The sequence below is a fragment of the Chanodichthys erythropterus genome, chromosome 8, assembly GCF_024489055.1.
Source record: "Chanodichthys erythropterus isolate Z2021 chromosome 8, ASM2448905v1, whole genome shotgun sequence".
Lineage (NCBI taxonomy): Eukaryota > Metazoa > Chordata > Actinopteri > Cypriniformes > Xenocyprididae > Chanodichthys > Chanodichthys erythropterus.
Window position 1 is genome coordinate 26,032,804 of NC_090228.1, and position 12,860 is coordinate 26,045,663.

Sequence of the window (12,860 nt, forward strand, 5' to 3'; positions counted from 1 at the left end):
TGTCATGCTGTCTGGCCTCCAGGGGAGCCGAAGAGCCTTTTTGGCCCCAGGAGAAATGGACGATCACACGAAAGGGAATAAAGGAAACCGCTCTATCGTCTAAACGCTCTCGTGCGCCAAAAGGCACCACCCTGCCCCGTGTGAGGCTCGAACTCACGACCTTCAGATTATGAGACTGACGCGCTGCCTAACTGCGCCAACGAGGCATGTGCTTCAGCTGGGCTGAGCGGTGAAGCACTAGCTTCCAGTTATCGTCTGCCATTCGGTGGACCTCCAAAAATACTGCTCGCCCTCAGCCCTCATGTCAGGATGGCCGAGCGGTCTAAGGCGCTGCGTTCAGGTCGCAGTCTCCCCTGGAGGCGTGGGTTCGAATCCCACTTCTGACAAGGCTAACCTTTGGCTGTGGGCTCAGGCTGGAGTCTTTAACCCTCTGGCGAGTTGATTTTAAACCTTAACAAGAGCACTGCGACGACACGGCCACGCATTACACGAACAGGAGAGCAATACCACGACTGCGTTTATACCACACTAGTCCTACAAAAACACTGGATTTCAAGGGCATTGCGCGTCCAACGATTTCAGAGGACGCCACGCAATTTAATGAGATTCAGGGAAACTACTTGAAAAAGACACACGTTTTCTCAGAATGTCATGCTGTCTGGCCTCCAGGGGAGCCGAAGAGCCTTTTTGGCCCCAGGAGAAATGGACGATCACACGAAAGGGAATAAAGGAAACCGCTCTATCGTCTAAACGCTCTCGTGCGCCAAAAGGCACCACCCTGCCCCGTGTGAGGCTCGAACTCACGACCTTCAGATTATGAGACTGACGCGCTGCCTAACTGCGCCAACGAGGCATGTGCTTTGGCTGGGCTGAGCGGTGAAGCACTAGCTTCCAGTTATCGTCTGCCATTCGGTGGAGCTCCAAAAATACTGCTCGCCCTCAGCCCTCGTGTCAGGATGGCCGAGCGGTCTAAGGCGCTGCGTTCAGGTCGCAGTCTCCCCTGGAGGCGTGGGTTCGAATCCCACTTCTGACAAGGCTAACCTTTGGCTGTGGGCTCAGGCTGGAGTCTTTAACCCTCTGGCGAGTTGATTTTAAACCTTAACAAGAGCACTGCGACGACACGGCCACGCATTACACGAACAGGAGAGCAATACCACGACTGCGTTTATACCACACTAGTCCTACAAAAACACTGGATTTCAAGGGCATTGCGCGTCCAACGATTTCAGAGGACGCCACGCAATTTAATGAGATTCAGGGAAACTACTTGAAAAAGACACACGTTTTCTCAGAATGTCATGCTGTCTGGCCTCCAGGGGAGCCGAAGAGCCTTTTGGCCCCAGGAGAAATGGACGATCACACGAAAGGGAATAAAGGAAACCGCTCTATCGTCTAAACGCTCTCGTGCGCCAAAAGGCACCACCCTGCCCCGTGTGAGGCTCGAACTCACGACCTTCAGATTATGAGACTGACGCGCTGCCTAACTGCGCCAACGAGGCATGTGCTTTGGCTGGGCTGAGCGGTGAAGCACTAACTTCCAGTTATCGTCTGCCATTCGGTGGAGCTCCAAAAATACTGCTCGCCCTCAGCCCTCTTGTCAGGATGGCCGAGCGGTCTAAGGCGCTGCGTTCAGGTCGCAGTCTCCCCTGGAGGCGTGGGTTCGAATCCCACTTCTGACAAGGCTAACCTTTGGCTGTGGGCTCAGGCTGGAGTCTTTAACCCTCTGGCGAGTTGATTTTAAACCTTAACAAGAGCACTGCGACGACACGGCCACGCATTACACGAACAGGAGAGCAATACCATGACTGTGTTTATACCACACTAGTCCTACAAAAACACTGGATTTCAAGGGCATTGCGCGTCCAACGATTTCAGAGGACGCCACGCAATTTAATGAGATTCAGGGAAACTACTTGAAAAAGACACACGTTTTCTCAGAATGTCATGCTGTCTGGCCTCCAGGGGAGCCGAAGAGCCTTTTTGGCCCCAGGAGAAATGGACGATCACACGAAAGGGAATAAAGGAAACCGCTCTATCGTCTAAACGCTCTCGTGCGCCAAAAGGCACCACCCTGCCCCGTGTGAGGCTCGAACTCACGACCTTCAGATTATGAGACTGACGCGCTGCCTAACTGCGCCAACGAGGCATGTGCTTCGGCTGGGCTGAGCAGTGAAGCACTAGCTTCCAGTTATCGTCTGCCATTCGGTGGAGCTCCAAAAATACTGCTCGCCCTCAGCCCTCTTGTCAGGATGGCCGAGCGGTCTAAGGCGCTGCGTTCAGGTCGCAGTCTCCCCTGGAGGCGTGGGTTCGAATCCCACTTCTGACAAGGCTAACCTTTGGCTGTGGGCTCAGGCTGGAGTCTTTAACCCTCTGGCGAGTTGATTTTAAACCTTAACAAGAGCACTGCGACGACACGGCCACGCATTACACGAACAGGAGAGCAATACCACGACTGCGTTTATACCACACTAGTCCTACAAAAACACTGGATTTCAAGGGCATTGCGCGTCCAACGATTTCAGAGGACGCCACGCAATTTAATGAGATTCAGGGAAACTACTTGAAAAAGACACACGTTTTCTCAGAATGTCATGCTGTCTGGCCTCCAGGGGAGCCGAAGAGCCTTTTTGGACCCAGGAGAAATGGCCGATCATACGAAAGGGAATAAAGGAAACCGCTCTATCGTCTAAACGCTCTCGTGCGCCAAAAGGCACCACCCTGCCCCGTGTGAGGCTCGAACTCACGACCTTCAGATTATGAGACTGACGCGCTGCCTAACTGCGCCAACGAGGCATGTGCTTCAGCTGGGCTGAGCGGTGAAGCACTAGCTTCCAGTTATCGTCTGCCATTCGGTGGACCTCCAAAAATACTGCTCGCCCTCAGCCCTCATGTCAGGATGGCCGAGCGGTCTAAGGCGCTGCGTTCAGGTCGCAGTCTCCCCTGGAGGCGTGGGTTCGAATCCCACTTCTGACAAGGCTAACCTTTGGCTGTGGGCTCAGGCTGGAGTCTTTAACCCTCTGGCGAGTTGATTTTAAACCTTAACAAGAGCACTGCGACGACACGGCCACGCATTACACGAACAGGAGAGCAATACCACGACTGCGTTTATACCACACTAGTCCTACAAAAACACTGGATTTCAAGGGCATTGCGCGTCCAACGATTTCAGAGGACGCCACGCAATTTAATGAGATTCAGGGAAACTACTTGAAAAAGACACACGTTTTCTCAGAATGTCATGCTGTCTGGCCTCCAGGGGAGCCGAAGAGCCTTTTTGGCCCCAGGAGAAATGGACGATCACACGAAAGGGAATAAAGGAAACCGCTCTATCGTCTAAACGCTCTCGTGCGCCAAAAGGCACCACCCTGCCCCGTGTGAGGCTCGAACTCACGACCTTCAGATTATGAGACTGACGCGCTGCCTAACTGCGCCAACGAGGCATGTGCTTCAGCTGGGCTGAGCGGTGAAGCACTAGCTTCCAGTTATCGTCTGCCATTCGGTGGACCTCCAAAAATACTGCTCGCCCTCAGCCCTCATGTCAGGATGGCCGAGCGGTCCTAAGGCGCTGCGTTCAGGTCGCAGTCTCCCCTGGAGGCGTGGGTTCGAATCCCACTTCTGACAAGGCTAACCTTTGGCTGTGGGCTCAGGCTGGAGTCTTTAACCCTCTGGCGAGTTGATTTTAAACCTTAACAAGAGCACTGCGACGACACGGCCACGCATTACACGAACAGGAGAGCAATACCACGACTGCGTTTATACCACACTAGTCCTACAAAAACACTGGATTTCAAGGGCATTGCGCGTCCAACGATTTCAGAGGACGCCACGCAATTTAATGAGATTCAGGGAAACTACTTGAAAAAGACACACGTTTTCTCAGAATGTCATGCTGTCTGGCCTCCAGGGGAGCCGAAGAGCCTTTTTGGCCCCAGGAGAAATGGACGATCACACGAAAGGGAATAAAGGAAACCGCTCTATCGTCTAAACGCTCTTGTGCGCCAAAGGCACCACCCTGCCCCGTGTGAGGCTCGAACTCACGACCTTCCAGATTATGAGACTGACGCGCTGCCTAACTGCGCCAACGAGGCATGTGCTTAGGCTGGGCTGAGCGGTGAAGCACTAGCTTCCAGTTATCGTCTGCCATTCGGTGGACCTCCAAAAATACTGCTCGCCCTCAGCCCTCGTGTCAGGATGGCCGAGCGGTCTAAGGCGCTGCGTTCAGGTCGCAGTCTCCCCTGGAGGCGTGGTTTCGAATCCCACTTCTGACAAGGCTAACCTTTGGCTGTGGGCTCAGGCTGGAGTCTTTAACCCTCTGGCGAGTTGATTTTAAACCTTAACAAGAGCACTGCGACGACACGGCCACGCATTACACGAACAGGAGAGCAATACCACGACTGCGTTTATACCACACTAGTCCTACAAAAACACTGGATTTCAAGGGCATTGCGCGTCCAACGATTTCCAGAGGACGCCACGCAATTTAATGAGATTCAGGGAAACTACTTGAAAAAGACACACGTTTTCTCAGAATGTCATGCTGTCTGGCCTCCAGGGGAGCCGAAGAGCCTTTTTGGCCCCAGGAGAAATGGACGATCACACGAGAAAGGGAATAAAGGAAAACCGCTCTATCGTCTAAACGCTCTCGTGCGCCAAAGGCACCACCCTGCCCCGTGTGAGGCTCGAACTCACGACCTTCCAGATTATGAGACTGACGCGCTGCCTAACTGCGCCAACGAGGCATGTGCTTTGGCTGGGCTGAGCGGTGAAGCACTAACTTCCAGTTATCGTCTGCCATTCGGTGGAGGTCCAAAAATACTGCTCGCCCTCAGCCCTCTTGTCAGGATGGCCGAGCGGTCTAAGGCGCTGCGTTCAGGTCGCAGTCTCCCCTGGAGGCGTGGGTTCGAATCCCACTTCTGACAAGGCTAACCTTTGGCTGTGGGCTCAGGCTGGAGTCTTTAACCCTCTGGCGAGTTGATTTTAAACCTTAACAAGAGCACTGCGACGACACGGCCACGCATTACACGAACAGGAGAGCAATACCATGACTGTGTTTATACCACACTAGTCCTACAAAAACACTGGATTTCAAGGGCATTGCGCGTCCAACGATTTCAGAGGACGCCACGCAATTTAATGAGATTCAGGGAAACTACTTGAAAAAGACACACGTTTTCTCAGAATGTCATGCTGTCTGGCCTCCAGGGGAGCCGAAGAGCCTTTTTGGCCCCAGGAGAAATGGACGATCACACGAAAGGGAATAAAGGAAACCGCTCTATCGTCTAAACGCTCTCGTGCGCCAAAAGGCACCACCCTGCCCCGTGTGAGGCTCGAACTCACGACCTTCAGATTATGAGACTGACGCGCTGCCTAACTGCGCCAACGAGGCATGTGCTTCAGCTGGGCTGAGCGGTGAAGCACTAGCTTCCAGTTATCGTCTGCCATTCGGTGGACCTCCAAAAATCCAAATATCGGTCTAAGGCGCTGCGTTCAGGTCGCAGTCTCCCCTGGAGGCGTGGGTTCGAATCCCACTTCTGACAAGGCTAACCTTTGGCTGTGGGCTCAGGCTGGAGTCTTTAACCCTCTGGCGAGTTGATTTTAAACCTTAACAAGAGCACTGCGACGACATGGCCACGCATTACACGAACAGGAAAGCAATACCACGACTGCGTTTATACCACACTAGTCCTACAAAAACACTGGATTTCAAGGGCATTGCGCGTCCAACGATTTCAGAGGACGCCACGCAATTTAATGAGATTCAGGGAAACTACTTGAAAAAGACACACGTTTTCTCAGAATGTCATGCTGTCTGGCCTCCAGGGGAGCCGAAGAGCCTTTTTGGCCCCAGGAGAAATGGACGATCACACGAAAGGGAATAAAGGAAACCGCTCTATCGTCTAATCGCTCTCGTGCGCCAAAAGGAACCACCATGCCCCGTGTGAGGCTCGAACTCACGACCTTCAGATTATGAGACTGACGCGCTGCCTAACTGCACCAACGAGGCATGTGCTTCAGCTGGGCTGAGCGGTGAAGCACTAGCTTCCAGTTATCGTCTGCCATTCGGTGGACCTCCAAAAATACTGCTCGCCCTCAGCCCTCGTGTCAGGATGGCCGAGCGGTCTAAGGCGCTGCGTTCAGGTCGCAGTCTCCCCTGGAGGCGTGGTTTCGAATCCCACTTCTGACAAGGCTAACCTTTGGCTGTGGGCTCAGGCTGGAGTCTTTAACCCTCTGGCGAGTTGATTTTAAACCTTAACAAGAGCACTGCGACGACACGGCCACGCATTACACGAACAGGAGAGCAATACCACGACTGCGTTTATACCACACTAGTCCTACAAAAACACTGGATTTCAAGGGCATTGCGCGTCCAACGATTTCAGAGGACGCCACGCAATTTAATGAGATTCAGGGAAACTGAAAAAGACACACGTTTTCTCAGAATGTCATGCTGTCTGGCCTCCAGGGGAGCCGAAGAGCCTTTTTGGCCCCAGGAGAAATGGACGATCACACGAAAGGGAATAAAGGAAACCGCTCTATCGTCTAAACGCTCTCGTGCGCCAAAAGGCACCACCCTGCCCCGTGTGAGGCTCGAACTCACGACCTTCAGATTATGAGACTGACGCGCTGCCTAACTGCGCCAACGAGGCATGTGCTTTGGCTGGGCTGAGCGGTGAAGCACTAGCTTCCAGTTATCGTCTGCCATTCGGTGGAGCTCCAAAAAATACTGCTCGCCCTCAGCCCTCTTGTCAGGATGGCCGAGCGGGTCTAAGGCGCTGCGTTCAGGTCTCAGTCTCCCCTGGAGGCGTGGGTTCAAATCCCACTTCTGACAAGGCTAACCTTTGGCTGTGGGCTCAGGCTGGAGTCTTTAACCCTCTGGCGAGTTGATTTTAAACCTTAACAAGAGCACTGCGACGACACGGCCACGCATTACACGAACAGGAGAGCAATACCACGACTGCGTTTATACCACACTAGTCCTACAAAAACACTGGATTTCAAGGGCATTGCGCGTCCAACGATTTCAGAGGACGCCACGCAATTTAATGAGATTCAGGGAAACTACTTGAAAAAGACACACGTTTTCTCAGAATGTCATGCTGTCTGGCCTCCAGGGGAGCCGAAGAGCCTTTTTGGCCCCAGGAGAAATGGACGATCACACGAAAGGGAATAAAGGAAACCGCTCTATCGTCTAAACGCTCTCGTGCGCCAAAAGGCACCACCCTGCCCCGTGTGAGGCTCGAACTCACGACCTTCAGATTATGAGACTGACGCGCTGCCTAACTGCGCCAACGAGGCATGTGCTTTGGCTGGGCTGAGCGGTGAAGCACTAGCTTCCAGTTATCGTCTGCCATTCGATGGAGGTCCAAAAATACTGCTCGCCCTCAGCCCTCTTGTCAGGATGGCCGAGCGGTCTAAGGCGCTGCGTTCAGGTCGCAGTCTCCCCTGGAGGCGTGGGTTCGAATCCCACTTCTGACAAGGCTAACCTTTGGCTGTGGGCTCAGGCTGGAGTCTTTAACCCTCTGGCGAGTTGATTTTAAACCTTAACAAGAGCACTGCGACGACACGGCCACGCATTACACGAACAGGAGAGCAATACCATGACTGTGTTTATACCACACTAGTCCTACAAAAACACTGGATTTCAAGGGCATTGCGCGTCCAACGATTTCAGAGGACGCCACGCAATTTAATGAGATTCAGGGAAACTACTTGAAAAAGACACACGTTTTCTCAGAATGTCATGCTGTCTGGCCTCCAGGGGAGCCGAAGAGCCTTTTTGGCCCCAGGAGAAATGGCCGATCACACGAAAGGGAATAAAGGAAACCGCTCTATCGTCTAAACGCTCTCGTGCGCCAAAAGGCACCACCCTGCCCCGTGTGAGGCTCGAACTCACGACCTTCAGATTATGAGACTGACGCGCTGCCTAACTGCGCCAACGAGGCATGTGCTTCGGCTGGGCTGAGCAGTGAAGCACTAGCTTCCAGTTATCGTCTGCCATTCGGTGGAGCTCCAAAAATACTGCTCGCCCTCAGCCCTCGTGTCAGGATGGCCGAGCGGTCTAAGGCGCTGCGTTCAGGTCGCAGTCTCCCCTGGAGGCGTGGGTTCGAATCCCACTTCTGACAAGGCTAACCTTTGGCTGTGGGCTCAGGCTGGAGTCTTTAACCCTCTGGCGAGTTGATTTTAGGCAACCTTAACAAGAGCACTGCGACGACACGGCCCACGCATTACACGAACAGGGAGAGCAATACCACGACTGCGTTTATACCACACTAGTCCTACAAAAACACTGGATTTCAAGGGCATTGCGCGTCCAACGATTTCAGAGGACGCCACGCAATTTAATGAGATTCAGGGAAACTAACTTGAAAAAGACACACGTTTTCTCAGAATGTCATGCTGTCTGGCCTCCAGGGGAGCCGAAGAGCCTTTTTGGCCCCAGGGAGAAATGGACGATCACACGAAAGGGAATAAAGGAAACCGCTCTATCGTCTAAACGCTCTCGTGCGCCAAAAGGCACCACCCTGCCCCGTGTGAGGCTCGAACTCACGACCTTCAGATTATGAGACTGACGCGCTGCCTAACTGCGGCCAACGAGGCATGTGCTTTGGCTGGGCTGAGCGGTGAAGCACTAGCTTCCAGTTATCGTCTGCCATTCGGTGGAGGTCCAAAAATACTGCTCGCCCTCAGCCCTCTCGTCAGGATGGCCGAGCGGCTTAAGGCGCTGCGTTCAGGTCGCAGTCTCCCCGGAGGCGTGGGTTCGAATCCCACTTCTGACAAGGCTAACCTTTGGCTGTGGGCTCAGGCTGGAGTCTTTAACCCTCTGGCGAGTTGATTTTAAACCTTAACAAGAGCACTGCGACGACACGGCCACGCATTACACGAACAGGAGAGCAATACCACCATGACTGTGTTTATACCACACTAGTCCTACAAAAACACTGGATTTCAAGGGCATTGCGCGTCCAACGATTTCAGAGGACGCCACGCAATTTAATGAGATTCAGGGAAACTACTTGAAAAAGACACACGTTTTCTCAGAATGTCATGCTGTCTGGCCTACAGGGGAGCCGAAGAGCCTTTTTTGGCCCTGTGAGAAATGGACGATCATACGAAAGGGGAATAAAGGAAACCGCTCTATCGTCTAAACGCCTCTCATGCTGTGCACCATTCTGCCCCGTGTGAGTCTCGAAATCACCACCTTCAGATTATGAGGATCGACGCGCTGCCTAACTGCGCCAACGAGGCATGTGCTTCGGCTGGGCTGAGCAGTGAAGCACTAGCTTCCAGTTATCGTCTGCCATTCGCGTCCGGTGGAGCTCCAAAAATACTGCTCGCCCTCAGCCCTCTGTCAGGATGGCCGAGCGGTCTAAGGCGCTGGCGTTCAGGTCGCAACGTCTCCCCTGAGGCGTGAAGGTTCGAATCCCACTTCTGACAAGGCTGGGACCTTTGGCTGTGAGGCTCAGGCTGGAGTCTTTAAATCTCTGGCGAGTTGATTTTAAACCTTTAACAAGAGCACTGCGACGACACGGCCACGCATTACACGAACAGGGAGAGCAATACCATGACTGTGTTTATACCACACTAGTCCTACAAAAACACTGGATTTCACATGGGCATTGCGCGTCCAACGATTTCAGAGGACGCCACGCAATTTAATGAGATTCAGGGAAACTACTTGAAAAAGACACACGTTTTCTCAGAATGTCATGCTGTCTGGCCTACAGGGGAGCCGAAGAGCCTTTTTTGGCCCCAGGAGAAATGGACGATCACTCGAAAGGGAATAAAGGAAACCGCTCTATCGATCTAATCGCCTCTTCGTGCGCCAACTAAGGAACCACCATGCCCCGTGTGAGGCTCGAACTCACGACCTTCAGATTATGAGACTGACGCGCTGCCCACTGCACCAACGAGGCATGTGCTTCAGCTGGGCTGAGCGAGGTGAAGCACTAGCTTCCAGTTTATCGTCTGCCATTCGGTGGACCTCCAAAAATACTGCTCGCCCTCAGCCCTCATGTCAGGATGGCCGAGCGGTCCTAAGGCGCTGCATGTTCAGGTCGCAGTCTCCCCTGGAGGCGTGGGTTCGAATCCCACTTCTGACAAGGCTAACCTTTTGGCTGTGGGCTCAGGCTGGAGTCTTTAATCTCCTCTACTTAGAGTTGATTTTAAAACTGCTAACAAGAGCACTGCGACGACACGGCCACGCATTACACGAACAGGAGAGCAATACCACGACTGCGTTTATACCACACTGAATGCCTACAAAAACACTGGATTTCAAGGGCATTGCGCGTCCAACGATTTCAGAGGACGCCACGCAATTTAATGAGATTCAGGGAAACTACTTATAGAAAAAAGACACACGTTTTCTCAGAATGTCATGCTGTCTGGCCTCCAGGGGAGCCGAAGAGCCTTTTGGCCCCAGGAGAAATGGTGTGATCACACGGAAAGGAAGCTAAAGGAAAAGCCGCTCTATCGTCTAAAGCGCTCTTATGCGCCAAAAGGCACCACCCTGCCCGTGTGAGGCTCGAACTGCGACCTTCAGATTATGAGACTGACGCGCTGCCTAACTGCGCCAACGAGGCATGTGCTTCTCGGCTGGGCTGAGCGGTGAAGCACTAACTTCCAGTTCCCATCGTCTGCCATTCGGTGGAGCTCCAAAATACTGCCTTCCGCCCTCAAGCCCTCTTGTCAGGATGGCCGGAGCGGTCTAAGGCGCTGCCGTTCCAGGTCGCAGTCTCCCCTGGAGGCGTGGGTTCGGAATCCCACTTCTGACAAACTGGCTAACCTTTGGCTGTGGGCCTTCAGGCTGGAGTCTTTAACCCTCTGGCGAGTTGATTTTAAACCTTAACAAGAGCACTGCGACGACACGGCCACGCATTACACGCAGGCACAGGGAGGAGAAGCAAGTTGGTCACTTCACGACAGCGTTTATACCACACTGAGTCTCTACAAAAACACTGGATTTCGAAAGGGCATTGCGCGTCCAACGATTTCCTCAGAGGACGCCACGCAATTTAATGAGATTCAGAGGAAACTACTTGAAAAAAGACACACGTTTTCTCAGAATGCTTCATGCTGTCTGGCCTCCAGGGGAGCCGAAGAGCTTTTGGCCCCAGGAGAAATGGACGATCACACGAAAGGGAATAAAGGAAACTTCGCTCTGCATCGTCTAAACGGCTCTCGTGCGCCAAAAGGCACCACCCTGCCCCGTGTGAGGGCTCGAACTCACGACCTTCAGATTATGAGACTGACGCGCTGCCTACACTGCGCCAACGAAGTACATGTGCTTTGGCTGGGCTGAGCGGGTGAAAGCACTAACTTCCAGTTATCGCTCTGCCATTCGGTGGAGGTCCCAAAAATACTGCTCGCCCTCAGCCCCTCTCTTGTCCCAGGATGGCCGAGCGGGTCACAAGAGCGCTGCGTTCAGGTACGCAGTCTCCCCTGGAGAGCGTGGGTTGGCGAACTTCCCTTCTGACAAGGCTAACCTTTGGCTGTGGGCTCAGGCTGGAGTTCTTTAAACCCTCTGGCGAGTTGATTTTTAAACCTTAACAAGAGCACTGCGACGACACGGCCACGCATTACACGAACAGGAGAGCAATACCATGACTGTGTTTATACCACACTAGTCCTACAAAAACACTGGATTTCAAGGGCATTGCGCCGTCCAACGATTTCAGAGGACGCCTACGCAATTTAATGAGATTCAGGGAACCACTACTTGAGATTCCAGTTGGAAACTACTTGCCAGAAAAAGACACCACGTTTTCTCAGATATGTCATGCTGTCTGGCCTCCGAGGGGAGGCCGGAAGAGCCTTTTTGGCCCCAGGAGAAATGGACGATCACACGAAAGGGAATAAAGGAAACCGCTCTATCGTCTAAACGCTCTCGTGCGCCAAAAGGCACCACCCTGCCCCGTGTGAGGCTCGAACTCACGACCCTTCAGATTATGAGACTGACGCGCTGCCTAACTGCGCCAACAGAGGCATGTGCTTCAGCTGGGCTGAGCGGTGAAGCACTAGCTTCCCCGGATCGTCTGCCATTCGGTGGACCTCCGTCAAAAATACTGCTCGCCCTCGGCCCTCTTGTCAGGATGGCCGAGCGGTTCTAGGCGCTGCGTTCAGGTGCGCAGTCTCCCCTGGAGGCGTGGGCCCTCGAATCCCACTTCTGACAAGGCTTAACCTTTGGCTGTGGGCTCAGGCTGGAGTCTTTAACCCTCTGGCGAGTTGATTTTAAACCTTAACAAGAGCACTGCCTAGAAAAGCGACATGGCCACGCATTACAGGAACAGGAAAGCAATACCATGAGCTGTGTTTATACCACACTAGTCCTACAAAAACACTGGATTTCAAGGGCATTGCGCGTCCAACGATTTCAGAGAGACGCCACGCAATTTAATGAGATTCAGGGAGGCTTAACTACTTGAAAAAGACACACGTTTTCTCAGAATGTCATGCTGTCTGGCCTCCAGGGGAGCCGAAGAAGCCTTTTGGCCCCAGGAGAAAATCGGGACGATCACACGAAAGGGAATAAAGAGAAACCGCTCTATCGTCTAATCGCTCTCGTGCGCCTTAAAAGGCACCACCCTGCCCCGTGTGAGGCTCGGAACTCGCGACCCTTCACATTATGAGACTGACGCGCTGCCTAACTGCACCAACGGAGGCATGTGCTTCAGCTGGGCTGGAGCGGTGAAGCACTAGGCTTCCAGTTATCAAATATCTGTCATTCGGTGGACCTCCAAAAATACTGCCTTCGCCCTCAGCCCTCATGTCAGGATGGCCGAGCGGTCCTAAGGCGCTGCGTTCAGGTCGCAGGCTCTAGCCCTGGAGGCGTGGGGTTCGAATCCCACTTCTGACAAGGC

The 12,860-nt window shown here is 53.2% G+C and overlaps 8 non-coding genes across 8 annotated transcripts; all 8 read left to right on the top strand.

Annotated features, from left to right (window-relative positions):
- The first annotated feature begins 303 nt into the window (after positions 1-303).
- Positions 304-386, top strand: trnal-cag (transfer RNA leucine (anticodon CAG)). The gene has a single exon. It is a non-coding gene; the product is annotated as a tRNA-Leu (tRNA).
- Positions 387-950: 564 nt separating this feature from the next.
- Positions 951-1,033, top strand: trnal-cag (transfer RNA leucine (anticodon CAG)). Its single transcript has one exon. It is a non-coding gene; the product is annotated as a tRNA-Leu (tRNA).
- Positions 1,034-1,596: 563 nt separating this feature from the next.
- Positions 1,597-1,679, top strand: trnal-cag (transfer RNA leucine (anticodon CAG)). Its single transcript has one exon. It is a non-coding gene; the product is annotated as a tRNA-Leu (tRNA).
- A 564-nt stretch (positions 1,680-2,243) lies between these two features.
- Positions 2,244-2,326, top strand: trnal-cag (transfer RNA leucine (anticodon CAG)). The gene has a single exon. It is a non-coding gene; the product is annotated as a tRNA-Leu (tRNA).
- Positions 2,327-2,890: 564 nt separating this feature from the next.
- trnal-cag (transfer RNA leucine (anticodon CAG)) lies at positions 2,891-2,973 on the top strand. The gene has a single exon. It is a non-coding gene; the product is annotated as a tRNA-Leu (tRNA).
- Positions 2,974-4,836: 1,863 nt separating this feature from the next.
- Positions 4,837-4,919, top strand: trnal-cag (transfer RNA leucine (anticodon CAG)). Its single transcript has one exon. It is a non-coding gene; the product is annotated as a tRNA-Leu (tRNA).
- A 2,474-nt stretch (positions 4,920-7,393) lies between these two features.
- On the top strand, positions 7,394-7,476 carry trnal-cag (transfer RNA leucine (anticodon CAG)). The gene has a single exon. It is a non-coding gene; the product is annotated as a tRNA-Leu (tRNA).
- A 564-nt stretch (positions 7,477-8,040) lies between these two features.
- On the top strand, positions 8,041-8,123 carry trnal-cag (transfer RNA leucine (anticodon CAG)). Its single transcript has one exon. It is a non-coding gene; the product is annotated as a tRNA-Leu (tRNA).
- The last annotated feature ends 4,737 nt before the right edge of the window (positions 8,124-12,860 follow it).